General features: G+C 38.8%; 1 long non-coding RNA gene across 1 annotated transcript in view; it reads right to left on the minus strand.

Annotated features, from left to right (window-relative positions):
* Positions 1-1,143: 1,143 nt before the first annotated feature.
* Positions 1,144-16,493, minus strand: part of LOC111826074 — a 97,165-nt gene continuing 81,815 nt past the window's right edge. The window contains exon 3 of the long non-coding RNA XR_002829318.1: positions 1,144-1,307. This is a non-coding gene — a long non-coding RNA (uncharacterized LOC111826074). The remainder of the gene's footprint in view (positions 1,308-16,493) is intronic.

A 16,493-nucleotide genomic window follows, 5' to 3' on the forward strand; every position in this document is an offset into this window, starting at 1 on the left:
AAATAAAATTAAGAAATAGACAGGGTAATCATGAGAGACAAGAAGGATATTTTTTAAAATTATAAAATAATACATTTCTGCTAATAATTTTGAAAATTCAGATGCTACTTAAAATTTCTATGATATAAAAAGCATGGAAACAACTCAATACATTACCATGTGTTATAAAAATAGCATAAAAAAGGAAATTATTTAGGACTCCTCAATTAAGAGATTTTTAAAATAGCAAACAAAAAGGTATCAACTGAATAATATAATGTCCCAAAAGGTATGGATGACATTAAAATTACAAAAATATAAAAGGCTCTTTTACAAATAATGTCATAATCACAATGTTCACTTGTTTTTTTTAAAAAAAAATTGTTGGAAATCTCTTTAAATTGTCAAAAATGTCTACTTTGACAATTTTAAAAATTTGAAAGTATTGAAATAAAAATTTATAAATAGATAGAATAATTTTTATATATGTATATATAATGTGTCCATTCAGCACTGTCAGTTAGGAGAAGAGTAATATATATCGAGAGAAGGAGACTATTTGTACAGATTTAAGAACACATGCTGCATTTTCATACTTAGACAACTGGGCAATTTGAGATTTTTAGAACCATGAGAGCGAAATTCTTCTAAAGTACAACATTGATCACCAGACCAGTACGCAGATGAGAAAGCCGAGATCCAGGAATCATGAATATATAGAGAAAATTATTTAAAACAATAATCATCATATTTGTTTTCTGACAGAATAGAATTGAAATTATTAGATAAAATTGAAATTAGAGTTCTTCGGCAACACTAAGATGAAGCCAATATGTTTAGTACTAGAAAGAAAAACATATAAGTATTCCAGAACATAAACATTATTCTGAATATTAAGTTTTATAGCCAAAAATAATCCCTAAATTGATATTCTCCCATTTTTTTGTGTCTCAGTTAGAAACTTGTTAATTTTTTTTTCCCCCAAATGGTTTTCTTGAGAAATCCTATTTTGTGATTGGGTACAATCCCCAAACAGCTACTACTGACATAAAAATAGAGAGATATTCTGCCTAAATCACGGGCTCCATTTCACCGCATAAACAGCTAATAGTTTTCCAGTAGAGAAACCAGCAATGATCACACAGTTAAATAATAGCTACATACCTGCCAGGTTACTGTGATTTTTGGCATCCTTGGCATACACTCTTAATTTGGCCAAATACTATTTCAGTTACTGCCATGCCATTCCCAGAGGTACTCTTTGGCTTTGTAAACTGATATGACATCTGCAGTGCTTCCAGGAATGAGGTTTAAAAATATAACAGTGTCTGTGGAGAGGTATATAGAGACATGAGAGTTAAAAATAAATATACTTTTTTCATTTGGGAGTTAAATATATTCCTTATCCATGACAAATTTTTGAAACATACATATTTGTTTTTCATCTAAGCCTTAAAGAAAAATATAAACATACTAGAGGCCCAGTGCATGAAATTCGTGCACAGATAGGGTCCCTAGGCCTGGCTGGCAATCAGGGTTGATCGTGGTCTTACTTCTCCAGGCTGCAAGCTGTTGGCCAGGCTTTCCTTCCCCCAGCTGCCTTCCCCCAGCTGCCAGCTGCCGACTGGGGCCATCCTTTGTTTTGCACCACCCCCTGGTGGTCAGCACACATCAAAGCGAGCAGTCAAACTCCTGGTCTTCTGATCGAACTCCCGAGGGGATAATTTGCATATTAGCCTTTTATTATATAGGATGATGAAAGCTCAAAGCACTATAGCCATGTTGGCAAATTTTATGTAGCTGAAAATCAGATTTTTTACAGCATCTTTTTAAAGCTATCCCTCATGTTGTAGTTAAGTATAGATTTTATGGACTTATTCCTCTCAGTTTAATCTCACTAATCCTTCCCTTGATTTAACTTTGAATTTCTGGTTTTACATCACTTTCCCTAGCTATAACCAGGATAGTCATGTTGATACTATCCCACCTTTTTTAGACTTTCTAAGGAACAAGTTTGATAATTATAAATTTTTATCAGACTATATTACTTTCTGTTCAAAATTTCCCAATAATATTCTTCTAAATCTGGAACTACTTGAGAGTATCCACTTTTAAAAAAAAATTTAAAACAATTTGCTATTATTGTTTTGTGGATTTTTACTCTTGTTTACTTACCTGAATATTTTTCCTCTTCTCTCAATGCTGTTATTTCTAATTTCCTATCAAATTCTTAAAAGTAAATGTGTTTTTATTTATTGAGGTTTTATTAAAAAATGTTGAAAAAAGATGTTGTCCTCTTGCGACTTTATTTTTCAAGGGAATCTGTGTTGATTTAGACCAGCATTTTCAAAGGCTAATATGTTAAATGATGAAAGAAACCTTTCCCAGGCCAACTAACTTTGGAATTCATTTCATTAAATTTGATTAAGTAAGGTTCTTTTCTGTAAAACTTTACAGAATAATAGACAAAAACATTTTATAATTCTCTAATAGAATTATACAAACTCATTTACCTAAAGAAACTTCTTGTGTCTAAGAGTCACTTAGACTTGCATGTTACTAAACCAGTTTAGGGAGAATGTGGATTAAATGTCAATCACTTCAATATCATATTGTCATTAAACTATTTCTGTCTTTTGTTTATTTTGTTTGTTTATTTTATATATATTTTAAATAATTTTAGAGAGGAAGGGAGATGGAGGAAGAGAGAAACATCAATGATAGGAGAGAATCATTGATCGGCTGCCTCCTGCATGGTCCCAATGAGGATCAAGCTCACAACCAGGGCATGTGCCCTGACTGGGATTCAAACTGTGACCTCCTGGTTCATAGGTTAATGCTCAACCACTGAGCCATGCTGATTGGGCTCTCTGTTCCTAGTTGGACATTGCATGTGCCAACTAGAGGCCTGATGCACAAAATTCGTGCAAGGGCTCAGCCCTCGCAGCCCCCTTTTCGTCCAGAAGGTCATCCAGAAGGATGTCAGGAAGGTCATTTGGCTGTCTGGTCTAATTAGCATATGATGCTTTCATTATTATAGATACCCTCCCAGGACAAATATTGAGTGTATCCTAATTATTCTTCCACAGGTTGAACACAGAGTGATGTAAGGGCAGAAAAGGTCACTGTTTAAATAGAGTTTATATTTTAAAGGATAAAAAAATAACATTCAAGTAGATAAATTTAAGTACTGATGAGTGCCATGTACAAAATAATAGTGGATAAAATGGGAAGAACTGAGAGAAGTTTAGACAGATTCTCAGGAAAAGTGTCTCTTAAAGGATGACATTTGGGCTGAGACTGGGATTAAAAGAGGAAACCATGCATATGAAGATTATAGGCCAGAGAGCTCAAAGTAAAGGGAAAAGCAGCAAAGCTGCAAAGGTGGAAATAAGTTTGGTGTTTTCTAATAATTTACAGTGTCCTGACATGGTCAGAGCAAAAGCAAGGAGAAGGTAAGAGAGAGATAAGCAATAAGACTGGAGAGGGAGGCAGTGACCATGCCATGTAGAGGCTGTGTGGAGCTTGGATTTTAGTCTACGTGCAACGAGAAACCATTGGAGGGTATAGAGCAGAAGGATGCCATGAATTTTAAAACACACTATGGCTGCCGTGTGCAGAATGGCTAATTAGGGAGCAAAAGTAGAAACAGGCAAACCATTAAATAGACTATTGCATGAGCCCAAATGAGTGAAGATTTCTTGAACTAGAGGAGTAGCGATGCAAATAAGGTATATTTTGGAAAGAAATAACAGGATTTGCTGCTAGGTAAGGTATGGGAGCTGAGAAACAGAAGATTAATGATAATTTCTACCTTAGTTTAATCAATAGAGTGGATATGGTGTTATTTATTGATATGATGACGATTGGAGAAGGAAAATGAGGACAATAGGAAGACAAGAGCATACTTATGTTTTGAGATCTTGGTAAAGAAATCAAGTAGACATTTAGATATATAAACTTGAAGCTGAGAAGAGAGATAAAGGCTGTAAAGTGTTTAGTATAGATTGGGAGTTATGGGATTGAATAGGTTACCTAGAGGGATAAAGTTAATAGGAAAGAATGAATGACCTAGGCCCGTGGTCGGCAAACTGCGGCTCTCGAGCCACATGCGGCTCTTTGGCCCCTTGAGTGTGGCTCTTCCTAAGCCTTAGGAGTACCCTAATTAAGTTAATAACAATGTACCTACCTAGATAGTTTAAGTTTAAAAAATTTGGCTCTCAAAAGAAATTTCAGTCGTTGTACTGTTGATATTTGGCTCTGTTGACTAATGAGTTTGCTGACCACTGATCCTAGGCCAAAACCTGGGAGGTAACATATATTTTGAAATTCATAATTTTATACATTTTTTAAATGACCTTGTGTCTTGAGAAGTGGGTGCCGGAAGTCAATTCCAGCATGTCAGCAGGGCTGAATCATCTGGAGATGGCTGAGGGCATTTCCCCAAATGTGAAAAGGATGCAAAAATGATTGCTTACTGCCAGATAGCTAAGGGCATCTCAATCTACATGTTATTGCCTCTTACTGGCCAAACACCTGAGCAGCCATAGGCAGTTTTTCACCAATCTGACAATGGACTCTGTACCTAGCCCTACCTTTGATGTGCATATCTACCTTGCCTTAGGACAAATTGTGTTAATAAATAGCAAGGGGTCCAGAGACAAGGAGAACTTGGTTTCTTTAGCTAAGCTCCTCTGGCCCCCCCAATGCCTTTCAAAATTATGTTTCGTCTCTGGACTCTTATTTAATCTACACACAGCGCCTTCTCCAGATTCCTGAACCCTTCTAGATGCTGGATCAAGAACCCCGGCATTAAGTGGGTAGTCAGGAAGCTTCAGTATTATCTGAGAATGTGTAGACACAGTTCTGGGGAAACCAAAGGGAAAAAACACACCAGATCAGACCAAAGCCAGATATTGGAATTATGTTCTCAGTCAGAATATATAACTCTGTGAAGGCAAAATCCTGAGGTCATATCATTCAGAAGAAGTACAACTGATAGGTTTCTTACTCCTAACTTATTAAAAAAAATTTTAATTTCTGATATATTAAGGCATAACACTTGATTTTCTGAGAGCAGAACTAAAACATTAGTACTGATCCAGGCAAGGAAATTCAACACAGTTATACAGGTCATACACTAAGCAAAACTTTATTTACATTAAGAAATCTATTATGAAAGGAGTTTTTAGGGGTAAAATAGGCAGGTTTAGGGAGTTTTAGAAATAAAGAGGGTCCATGGGGGGAGCGCTACAAAGGTGAGGTCTATGGAGCAGCCAAAAGGCATATATTCACAAAGGACAAAAGGTGCCACCGGATAAGGGGAGAGGAAGACACCCATTCACAGAAGATAGGGACAAGCCACCCGAGATAGAGAAATGCTGACACATGGGAGTAAGAGGAAGACATATTTTCACAGGAGATAGAGAATTCTACCACTGAAGGGGGAGAGAAAAAGAGGGGGTTCCCATGTTGGGTTTGAGCTCTGAAGCTGTTATAGTGACCAATCAGGGGGGAATATCAAGAAACAAAGAACTGCAGCCTTTATAAACCTTAGAAAAAGGGGCTTATCTGTACTTGTTTCCAATAAATTTTCACCTTTTCATATACCACCTTTTGTTCGCAGCTTCATTCTTTGAATCCACCTGGACAAGAACCCAGGAAAGAAATCACCTTTGCATCCAGCTCAAAAGAAGCCACGCGTTTCAGTTAGAATATATGCTTCATTGCTATAAAGGATTTAGGGACTTCTTTTAAAATGCTACTGTTAGCATAGGTAGCTAGTTAGTTATTAATAAAGGAAGGGAACAAATGGAATCAGACATCATCCTGCTTAAGTAGGAAGTGGCAGCTTTGCAACCATAGGGTGGGGAATGGGCGGGGGGTTGCGGGGGGGAGTGAGGGATAAACATAAAAGGGAAATTACTCTGTTGAGGCAAGCACAGTAGAAGCCAGATGACAGGTAGAACTGTGAGGCATGGGCAGTCGGAGACAAAATGGCAATCACAAAGCGAAGGAGTCTACCCTGGAAGATTCAGGAAAGGCATTGGTTGCGGGGAGGGCCCAGCACAAGCCCACAAAGAACTAGGAGGAAGATTGGTTAGTTTGAAAGAAAGCTTATCCTCCCCAAGTCCAAGGTAATATCTTCAAAGCTTAACAAAGGCCGGATGTTTGTTTGTGTGCTCTTTCTCCTTGGCAGCCCTGTGGGCCTGGCAGCGGGTGGGCCCAAGCTCATCGCTGGTCACAGTCCCAGGTGCCATCAAGCCTTGAGGCAGAGGTACAGATGGGGAAAAGAGACACTGAAAGTTGTGCATCTTTGGATCTTGGCCCTCCTGGGCCTGACAGGTGTGGGTGCAGTTCTGAGGCCCCAGAGGTTGGACTTCTGTGCCAAGATGGAGCTGAGCCACCTGGTCTGGATGAGACATTGAGCACCTGGAACAGCCCTTTGTTTTCACTCCAATAAATCATACCACCATGCCTCAAGTGCTCCGATGCATGGGTCCCTGAAATGCATTTAAATAGATATATATATATAAATGTCAGAGAGGAAGGGAGAGGGAGAGAGATAGAAACATCAATGATGAGAGAGAACCATTGACCGGCTGTGCCCTGAATGCTCCACACTGGGGATTGAGCAGCAACCCAGGCATGTGCCCTGATTGGGAATGGAACTGCGACCTCCTGGTTCATAGGTCAATGCTCAACCACTGAGCTTTGCTGGCCAGGCCCTGAAATGCATTTTTCACAGCTCCATGGAAGAATGCTATTTTTGCCAGCAACACCACTGCTATTGCAATGCATACCATCCGATATAATAAAAGACTGATATGCAAATTGACCAAATGGTGGAAAAACCAGTCGCTATGATGCACAATGACCACCAGGGAGCAGACGTTCAATGCAGGATCTACCCCCTGGTGGTCAGTGCTCTCCCACAGGGGGAGCGCCACTCAGCCAGAAGCCAGGCTCACGGCTGGTGAGCACAGTGGTGGTGGCGGGAGCCTGCCTCCGCAGCAGCGCTAAGGATGTCCAACTGACGTCTTAGGCCTGCTCCCCTAAGCCAGCAGTTGGACATCCCCCGAGGGCTCCCAGACTGGAGGAGGGCACAGGCCGGGCTGAAGACTACCACGACAGTGCACGAATGTCATGCACTGGGCCTCTAGTATTTAATAAGTTCCCATCTGAAAATCTGTTTCAGCAATTAAAACAATTGAATAGAAACTGAGTTGATCCACAATAATGAAAATCACCAGCACTTATTAATCTATCGATCTATGATCTATCTTTTTATTACTTAGTGCATTGTTATATTATCCATAATCAATTAGCCAGTTTATAATGCCCTTTAAATTGGATCTTTAAAAAGCTGACCTGGTCATTCCAGTTGCTTGGCTTTTATATATGTTGTTGTATAATCACATTCTGGCTTTGCACTCTATAGGTGCTGATGGAACCAGGGAATGTTTATAAATTATAGTAGAGTGTTATTTACAGTCTATCTGCTTTAGATTAGATAGACTGGGCTGTGATTATTCTTTTGAACAATGACCTAACATTGTGGTGGTGAAGTGTAGGGAGCAGAGGAAAACAGTGATAAAACTGAGACTGGAAATATCAGAAGCATTACAGCAGGTCTATGAAAAGGCAACAAAGTATCACCAACAATTGGTCTGAAGCTCATCTGAAATCGGTTATTATGATAAAAATATTTTTTTACTCAGTTATAAAGACTTTTATTTAATTTAGTCAACATTTTCAAATAACCAAAACTGTATTATCTCCATCTTTTCATTTTTCCACTTTTTCCTTCTTAATGAAAGCATAATTATTCACTATTAGACATTCTATAACTCAACTATTATATAAATTTTCTTAAAATCTGTTATATTATTATCTATTAAAAATAAATTTAATTATTGTGCTTATATTTTTAATCCTACCTACATTTGCTTTACTTTAGTGTTTATAAATAAAATCAGATTAATATATTTGAAGATTTTATTGGGCTTGTCAAGAATAATAAACAATGGTCTGATCCTCAAGCATCTTAAAACTTGGTTTGGAAAACAAATTAAAATCATGTGGAAATATAATTCCTACAGAACAGAAATTATACTGCAATTTAAATATGTTTTTATAGATTGTTAATAAGTCAATAATCATTAATAAAATATGAAAAGCACAGAAATGCTCAGAGTGACATTACAAAACAGTGGAATAGGAGGTCCCAGCCCTCAACTCCCCACAGAAACAACAAATAGAACAGAACTCACAGACAAGAATTACATTACGGGAGTTTCAGAGTGGAGTTGAAAAGTTCAAGCACCTCAGTAGAGCAAGACATTCAAGAATAGATGCAGAAAGAAGGTAACCATACCTCAATAAAGTAATAAAAAAGAAAATGCAAACATCCTGACATATTTTATTCACATTTCTTTTTTTAAAATATATATATATATATATATATAGAGAGGAAGGGAGAAGGATAGAGAGATAGAAACATCAATGAGAGGAACATTGATCAGCTGCCTCCTGCACACTCCCTACTGGGTATGTGCCTGCAACTAAGGTATATGCCCTTGACCGGAATCAAACCTGGGACCCTTGAGTCCGCAGGCCGATGCTCTATCCACTGAGTCAAACTGGTTATGGCATTATTCTTGTTTCTATATGCTAATAACACATGTCCCAAAAATAAATTAAGAAAACAACCCTCTTTATAATAGTATCAAAAAAATAAAATATTTAAGAATATTAAAAAAAAATCTTTTTTGTTGAAAGTATTAACTGAGTAAAAGGTCTGCACATTGAAAACTATAAATCATTGATGGAATAATTTGAAGACAAATAAATGAAAAGATATCTCATGTTCATTGATTGAAATAATTAATATTGCTATAATGTCCATAGTACTTAAAGTGATCTACATATTCAATTCAATCTCTAACAAAATTCTAATGGCATTTTTCACAGAAATGGAAAAATCAATTCTATAATTCATATGGAACCACAAGACTCCAAAAAGCCAAAGTAATCTGGTAAAAGGAGAACAAAGTGGAACATAACTCATCTACTGATTTCAAATTCTATTACAAAGCTTTGGTAATCCAAAGAGTATTATGCTGGCATAAAAACAGATATAGAAACAAATGGGACAAAATAGAGACCTCAGGGGAAAAAAGCAACTATATATATATATCCATCCTATCTAATAAAAGGGTAATATTCAAATTAACCATCACTCTGTCACAAAGATGGTGTTGCCCATAGCCACAAGATGGTGGCGCCCAGTCCTCTCAGCCCTGATGGAGTCACCCAGTCCCGGGGGTGGCCACTGAGAGCGGGCAGCATGAGCGGCCTGGCGGAATGCTTGCTTCATTGCCACACCTGGCTCAGGCCGGCCCCCTGGAGCCTGAGCGGACACGGACAGGGACAGGGAGGCCAGCCCGCAGCCTCCGCGGCTGAGTGCAGGCCCAGAGAGGAGACAGGGGGCCCGCCTCCCACGGAAGCAGCAGGGGTCTCTCCCGCCTCCTGTGGAATGAACATGGGTCCCTCCCGCCTCCTGTGGAAGTGGTGCGGCTCCCTCCTGGCTTCCATGGGTGCTGCAGCTCGCTTCTGCCTCCCGTGGAAGCAATGCGGCTCCCAGCGGAAGCAGTGGGAGGCCTACTGCACGCGATATCGCGCGATGGGCTACTAGTATATATATAGCCAAGTAATCTGTCAAAAAGCCTCCTTGACTACAAAATGGGGACAGTGTAGTTTCTTCAATAAATAGTACTGGGAAAATGGGGTATCCACATGCAAAAGATTGAAATTGAAACCATATCATGCTATATACAAAAATCAATCAAAATGGATCAAGGACCTGAAGCAATGAAACATTAGGGGAAAAAACTCCTTGACATTAGCCTTGGAAGTGATTTTTTTTTTTTTTTTGTAAATAAAACCAAAGGCACACAAAGAAGCAAAAATAATTAGGTGACATTACATCAAACTAAAAAACTTCTGCACAGTTAAGGTAACCCACAGAATGGGAGAAAATATGTGCAAAGCACATATCTAATAATGGGTCAATTTCAAAAATATATAAGGAACTCATACAACTCAGGGTCTAAAGGAGGAGAAAATGGGAGGTGGTGGTCGAAGGGTACAATGTTTCAGTTATTCAAAATAAATAAATTCTGGAGCTCTATTATATAACACTAGTAGCCCTGCGCAAGAATCTGCGTGCCAGTAGCTTGCTACCGCCCTCCTGTAGCTCTCCACCCGCTTCCCCGCCCTCCTGTAGCTCTCCGCCCTCTGTCCTGCCCTCCTGTAGCTCCCCCCCACTCCCCCCTCCCTCCCCTCATAGCTTACTGCCCTGCCCCCTCCTGTAGCTCTCTGCAGCCGGCTTGTACCTCACTGGCCCACCATCCTGCTGATCTGTGATCTGGTCGTGATGTGCTTGGTTCTTATGCCTCAGTTCGTAATGGCTAATTAGCATATTTCTCTCTTATTATATAGGAGGATAGTATCTATAACTAACAATACTTGAAAGATATTGTTAGATAGAACTTCATGGTTTCTTCCTATCACACACCACATGCATGCATGAACCATGTCCAGCACAGCCGGGGTGAACCTGAGGAGGGGCAGTGAAGGATTAAAGAAGACAGACAAGAGAATACAGTTAGGGCCAGGTAGGATCACTATGCCTGGATGGGGAAACAGTGACACTGCCTGTAAGCAGAAGCTTTATTTTATAGTCAGATCACACAAAGCAAAACAAGGGGAGTGGTCAACATGTTTACAATGTTCTTGTGAGTTTCAAATCTATTTCGTTACTCAAGCCTTGTTTTGGCAGCACTTGCTGCACCTCACACAGCCCATTAGCTACCTAGGAACAAGGGAGGACTATAAGGTCAAGCTTAATTGTTCTAGGAGAGTTCTGCCCTCCAATTTGGGACTTGTATGTGGCTCTGCCATAGGTCAGTCTGAGGCTTGACCCTATAGCTGCTCCCTAGAATGCACACACATAATAAAAGCAATCAAGGGGCAGGAGGAAAGTTTGGGAGATGATGGAATGTCTACGTCCATGTTGATGGTGATGATGGTTCCATGGGTGTATACTTACCCCTAAATACATTGAGTTGTACATGTTAAATATGAGCAGCTTTTTACATTGTAATCATACCTTAATAAAGCAATAACAATAAAATGCAAAAATCCTGATAAATTTTATTCAAAAGTTTAAGTGGAAAATGGTTATATGAAAGAATTCTGTGTTCCCCTCCAGTGCTGTCAAAAATTCTAACATTTTTGTAATCCATGTTTCTGGCTTTCCTTCCTTATGAGATATTTTAGTGAAATAGATTAAGAAAAAGAAAATCTTACCAAGAAAGAAGTTTCAATAAATCCATCTCCAATTCAATTGAAAGAAGCAACAAATCAATTAAATTGAACAATTATTCATTCTGTGGCTAATAAGTGCAAGGAAGAATGCTAGACTTTTATTGTAGGGTTTGAATATGTTTGCTTATTTTGCTTACTTATAGGATCAACTAAATATAGACTTTGGAAATGTGAAAGATAATAGGCTGCAAGACTGACCTAATCCAGAAAGGGCATTTATCTGCTACCTCTGGAAGTGTTCAGGCTATTTTGCATACCAAACAGCTCTGAATTGGACTTATGGATTCCATGGAAACAGGGTTAAAAGGTGAAAGAATACAAATGAAAGCTCACCATCACTTTCTTTTAAGGTATATAGACAAAATGACTGCAGTTTACAAATTAGGCATTGTTTAAATGCTTAAAATTTTTGCATTGAAAAAACAAAGGAAGTATGAGAAAATTTAAAAATAACAAAAGCATACAGTAAGTAGAAACCCTCTCTTAGATGTGTGGCAATATTTTTCTGGAACTTTTTAATATAATAAAATGAGGATAAATCCTTGAAGAATCAGGAAAAAGAGGTAAAAATGCTAGATTTGGGGAAATGACTAGGATAAAAAGTGAAAGTGACAACTGAATTTGGGTAAAATTCTATAATGCAGGCGTTTGTATAATGCCTCATTAAGCAAATATTGATTGAATCCTATATAATAAAGAGCTAATATGCAAATGGTCATCACACCCTCATGCCATCACGCCATAACTGCTCAGACACTCAACACTGGGGAATAGGGAATGGGGACCAGTCAGGCACAAATGAGCTCACAAGAGAGGAATGGGGACCAGCCAGGCTGTGGACCGGGAGAAGGACAAGCCATCTGCCCCACAGTCCCAGGAGCCTGAGGTTGCAGCCTGGGCAAAGCTGCCTGTCCACGGTCCCCTGCAGCTGCGACCAGCCCAGGCAAAGCCTGCCTGGGTCCTGGGTGCCTGCAGCCAGCCAGAGGAGGGAATCCTGGGTCCCAGGTGTGGGGCGAGACAGAGGCAGTTAGGGGCAATCAGGCCAGCAGGGGAGCAGTTAGGGCAATCAGGCAGGCAGGCAGGTGAGCGGTTAGAAGCCAGCGGTTAGGAGCCAGTGGTCCTGCATTGCAAGAGGCAGTTGGACATCCCCGAGGAGTCCTAGATTGGAGAGGGTGCAGGCTAGGCTGAGGGAACCCCCCTCCTGTGCACGAATTTTGTGCACCGGGCCTCTAGTATATAAATAATCTAGGTGCCCTACTCAAGTGACACAAAACTATACCAGCAAAACAAATGTTGCCTAAATTAGCAGAATAATTCACCAAAAAGTAACATATAATCTCTATGGACAAGGAGGAATTTTTTTAGTAACCATTGTAGGAAAGGATATTCCAGGCAGAGCAAATAGCATAAACGAGTGGATTAGAATGGACTAGACACTTGAAAGATGCAGAAAATCTCCATTACTGCATACATTGCTGGCATTGATGGGCAGCAATGTATTAGAAAAAACTTAATTAAGATTTATTAAATACCTCCTGTGTTCCCAACACTGTGGTGTTTTACATGTACTTACCCTAATTGTCAACACATTTCTTTATGACCCCATTTACAGAGGGGGATCCTCTTCTTTAAAGAAATAATAATTTTTTAAAACTCGACATAACTAGTTAAATTGTTTTATCAGTTGCTAACCCAAGACTGACTACAAGATTCTGCTTTTTTAAAAATAAATATATTTTTATTGATTTCAGAGAGGAAGGAAATGGGAGAGAGAGATAGAAACAACAATGATGAGATAGAATCATCGATTGGCTGCCTCCTTCACATCCTGCACTGGGGATTGAGCCTGCAACCTGGACATGTGTCCTGACTGGGAATCAAAATCATGACCTCCTGGTTCAGAGATCAATACTCAACCATTGGGCCACACCATTGAGGCCAAGGTTCCATTTTTGAATATCATGTCTCAAGGTTTGTGAGAGGGATTTTTTTGGATATTGTGATACACGGGGGGAGTAGATTACTTTTAAATTTATATTTATATTTTAAGAAGGCAAACCAAATTAATGCTGCTGCTTGTGACCTGAAGGCTTGGGAAGTAAAGAGCCATTTGGAAGGTTCCTGTGATAGATCTGACAAGAATCAAATGAAGATGCCAACCAAGTCAGTGGAAGTCAGAATAGAAAGTAGGGGTAGCTTTCCAATCTGCATAACGATTAGAATAAATAATATTTGGAAACTACCTACATTTAGATAATTAAGGAGTGAGAAAAATTAAGGAGTGACTACTACTTTTCAAACTTGAGAAATATGGTATTTTTGAAAAAAAATGCATGGTATTTTACTATTTCCAAATATAGCTACTCATATAATTTTTTTCAGAAGAACAATAATTCTCTTTGTGGGAAAATTTCAGCACCTTTGAATACAAGGAGAGCAAATCTAAGCCTTAAAGTCAGTTCTAATTCTAGACCTCACAAGCTTTTGGATTTATCATAGGAAGCCTCTTTTATCCATCAAGCCCTGGTTATTTTGGACAGTAATGGGGAAGCTGATGTTCAGAAGAATTAACCCTGGATTTGGTATTTGGGCTTAAATAAATCCTGGACCCGCTACACACAAGCTGTGCACAAGCTGCGTGAGCGCATTCTCTTGTCTGAACCAGAGGGTAATACCCTTCCTTGAGCTTGACTGTGAAAATTAAACTTGAAAGCAAGTGAGAAACATGTCATAAGGAGCACTAAATGTCTTCCTCGAAGTTCTGTAAAAGAAATAGTGCCTGCTTATTTTAAAATATGACAATATTGTTAGTAATAATTACTGTATTAGCTAAGCAAGTGCAATAAATACTGCTAAAATCCTGGTATTAAAAAAATGCAAAGGAACAGGGCTATATTCACAATCAGAAAAAATATCCTGTTATCCAGTCTCTGCAATTGCTTTACAGGCCACCCTGTACAGGATTGGGATTTCAAATTTAAATATAATTTTAATAAATTTAGATGCTTAAATTCTCAAAAGCATTTATAATCCCTATAAAATGTTAAGGAGGATACAAAACAGAGTATTTGAGAGTACTTAGCACTAGTTAATATTTAGGTGGTTCTGAGAAACTTAAATGAAAGGAGAGAATAAACAGTGAGAAGCAAACTGTATTTATTCATTTCAGATTCATTGTGAAGTATATTGTCATTGGTTAAAAGCAAAGATTTGTGAGTCCAAAGGATCTGAGTTTAAATTAGTTTATTGCCTAAATTACACTCAGCAACTTAACCATTCTAAGCTTCAATTTTATCTAGAAACTGTAGAAAATAAAATTACTTTAATTGTCGGTTAAATTAATTGATAAATACATGTTAATTACTTAGCATATTTTATGGATTATAAAGAGTACTAAAATATTGATAGCTATTTTGTTGTTGCAGCAAGCACTGCCATGATCATCATCACCATCTTTAGGTGCCCATTATCTTTAATCAAAGATAACTGATGAGCCCAGTCTTCTGATATGGACCCAGCAGTACCCTTAGATTTATAACATCGGAGTTGTCAGAAACACTGTTTACAGAACGTTTTATACAGAAACACTTTATACAGAAACACCCTCCCTGGAGTCCATATCCATTGAATGCAGAGGCATGGGTATAAAAGCCCTTTGTAAACATTCTAAAAACTAATTTTAGATTTTTGTCATGTATTAAATATTTATATTTGTTGGAGGAGACACAGGTCTGAAATCATTTACATGAGTAATACTCCAGACTCCGGGAAACAAAGTACAATTACTACCATTGTTACTGTGATTCTTTTCATCAAATATCACCACAGGCCATAGAAAAATTTAAAGGTTAATTTCCCAGTGAGTTAATATAACTATCATCCAGAACAAAGATTATCTTTACTGCATTTAAAACATTCCTGAGCTATAGAACCATGTAAAGAAAATGGATGAACCTATATTAAGACATTGGATAATATCTGGTATAATCTGAAGGAAGATAAAGTTGAATAAACAAACAGGAGACATAGTGTCAAATAAACTATAGACACTGTAATAGCAAACAAATTTGGGAGCTTATTATCTGTAAAACTCCATGTTAAGCCCTTCAGGGTGTACAAAGATGAATACGTTTACAATTTAGTATGCAAGAAATAAAAGTGCACAAAAATCAGAATATAGTAAGTATAAAAATATTGCTAGCAAGGATCAAGAGAAAGAGACATCAGCCCTAGCTGGTTTGGCTCAGTGGATAGAGTGTCCACCTGTGGACCAAAATATCTTGGGTTTGATTCTGGTCAAGGGCATGTACCTCAGTTGCAGTCTCCACCCCATCCCAGGCACTCAGGGGCATGCAGGAGGCAACCAGTTGATGTGTTTCTCTCACATTGATATTTCTCTCTGTCTTTCCTATTCTCTTCCACTCTCTCTAAAAATCAATGAAAAAATATCCTCGGGTGAGGGTTAAAAAAGAGAGAAAAAACATGTGTTTGGTTGTAGAATTCAAACAATAATGATGAAAATAGCTTTCATAAATGGTATCTGTGATTTCAACATTTAGGATTGGGGAGAGACAGGGTGGGGAAAGCCTACCAAACAGAATAAAGCAAGAACAGATTGCTCATGCTCAGGATTATACAAAGGAAAATGTTTTGTGAACAGAAAATAGTAGAATTGAGAATGTGGGGTTTGTTTAAAGAAGTAGGTGGAGATCAAGGTACCAGAGATGATTGGGTGGTAAATTATTGTTTAACTAGAGGCCCGGTGCATGACATTCATGCACCCTTTCGCAGTCTGGGAGCCCTCGGATATCCTCAGCTGCCAGGGAGATGGGCCGCTGCACTCACCAGCTCTCAGCCCAGCTTGTGGCTGAGCGGCGCTGCCCCTGTGGGAGCGCAATAACCACCAGCGAGCAGCTCCTGAGTTGAGTGTCTGCTCCCTGGTGGTCAGTGTGTGTCATAGTGACCGGTCATTCCACCATTTGGTCAATTTGTATATTACCCTTTTATTATATACTAGAGGCCCGATGCACGAAGATTCATGCAAGAATAGGCCTTCCTTCCCCTGGCTGCCAGCACCAGCTTCCCTCCAGCACCCAGGACCCAGGCTGTTTCACTCCTGCCAC

The sequence above is a fragment of the Myotis lucifugus genome, unplaced genomic scaffold (genome assembly GCF_000147115.1).
Source record: "Myotis lucifugus unplaced genomic scaffold, Myoluc2.0 scaffold_53, whole genome shotgun sequence".
In the NCBI taxonomy this organism is placed as follows: domain Eukaryota; kingdom Metazoa; phylum Chordata; class Mammalia; order Chiroptera; family Vespertilionidae; genus Myotis; species Myotis lucifugus.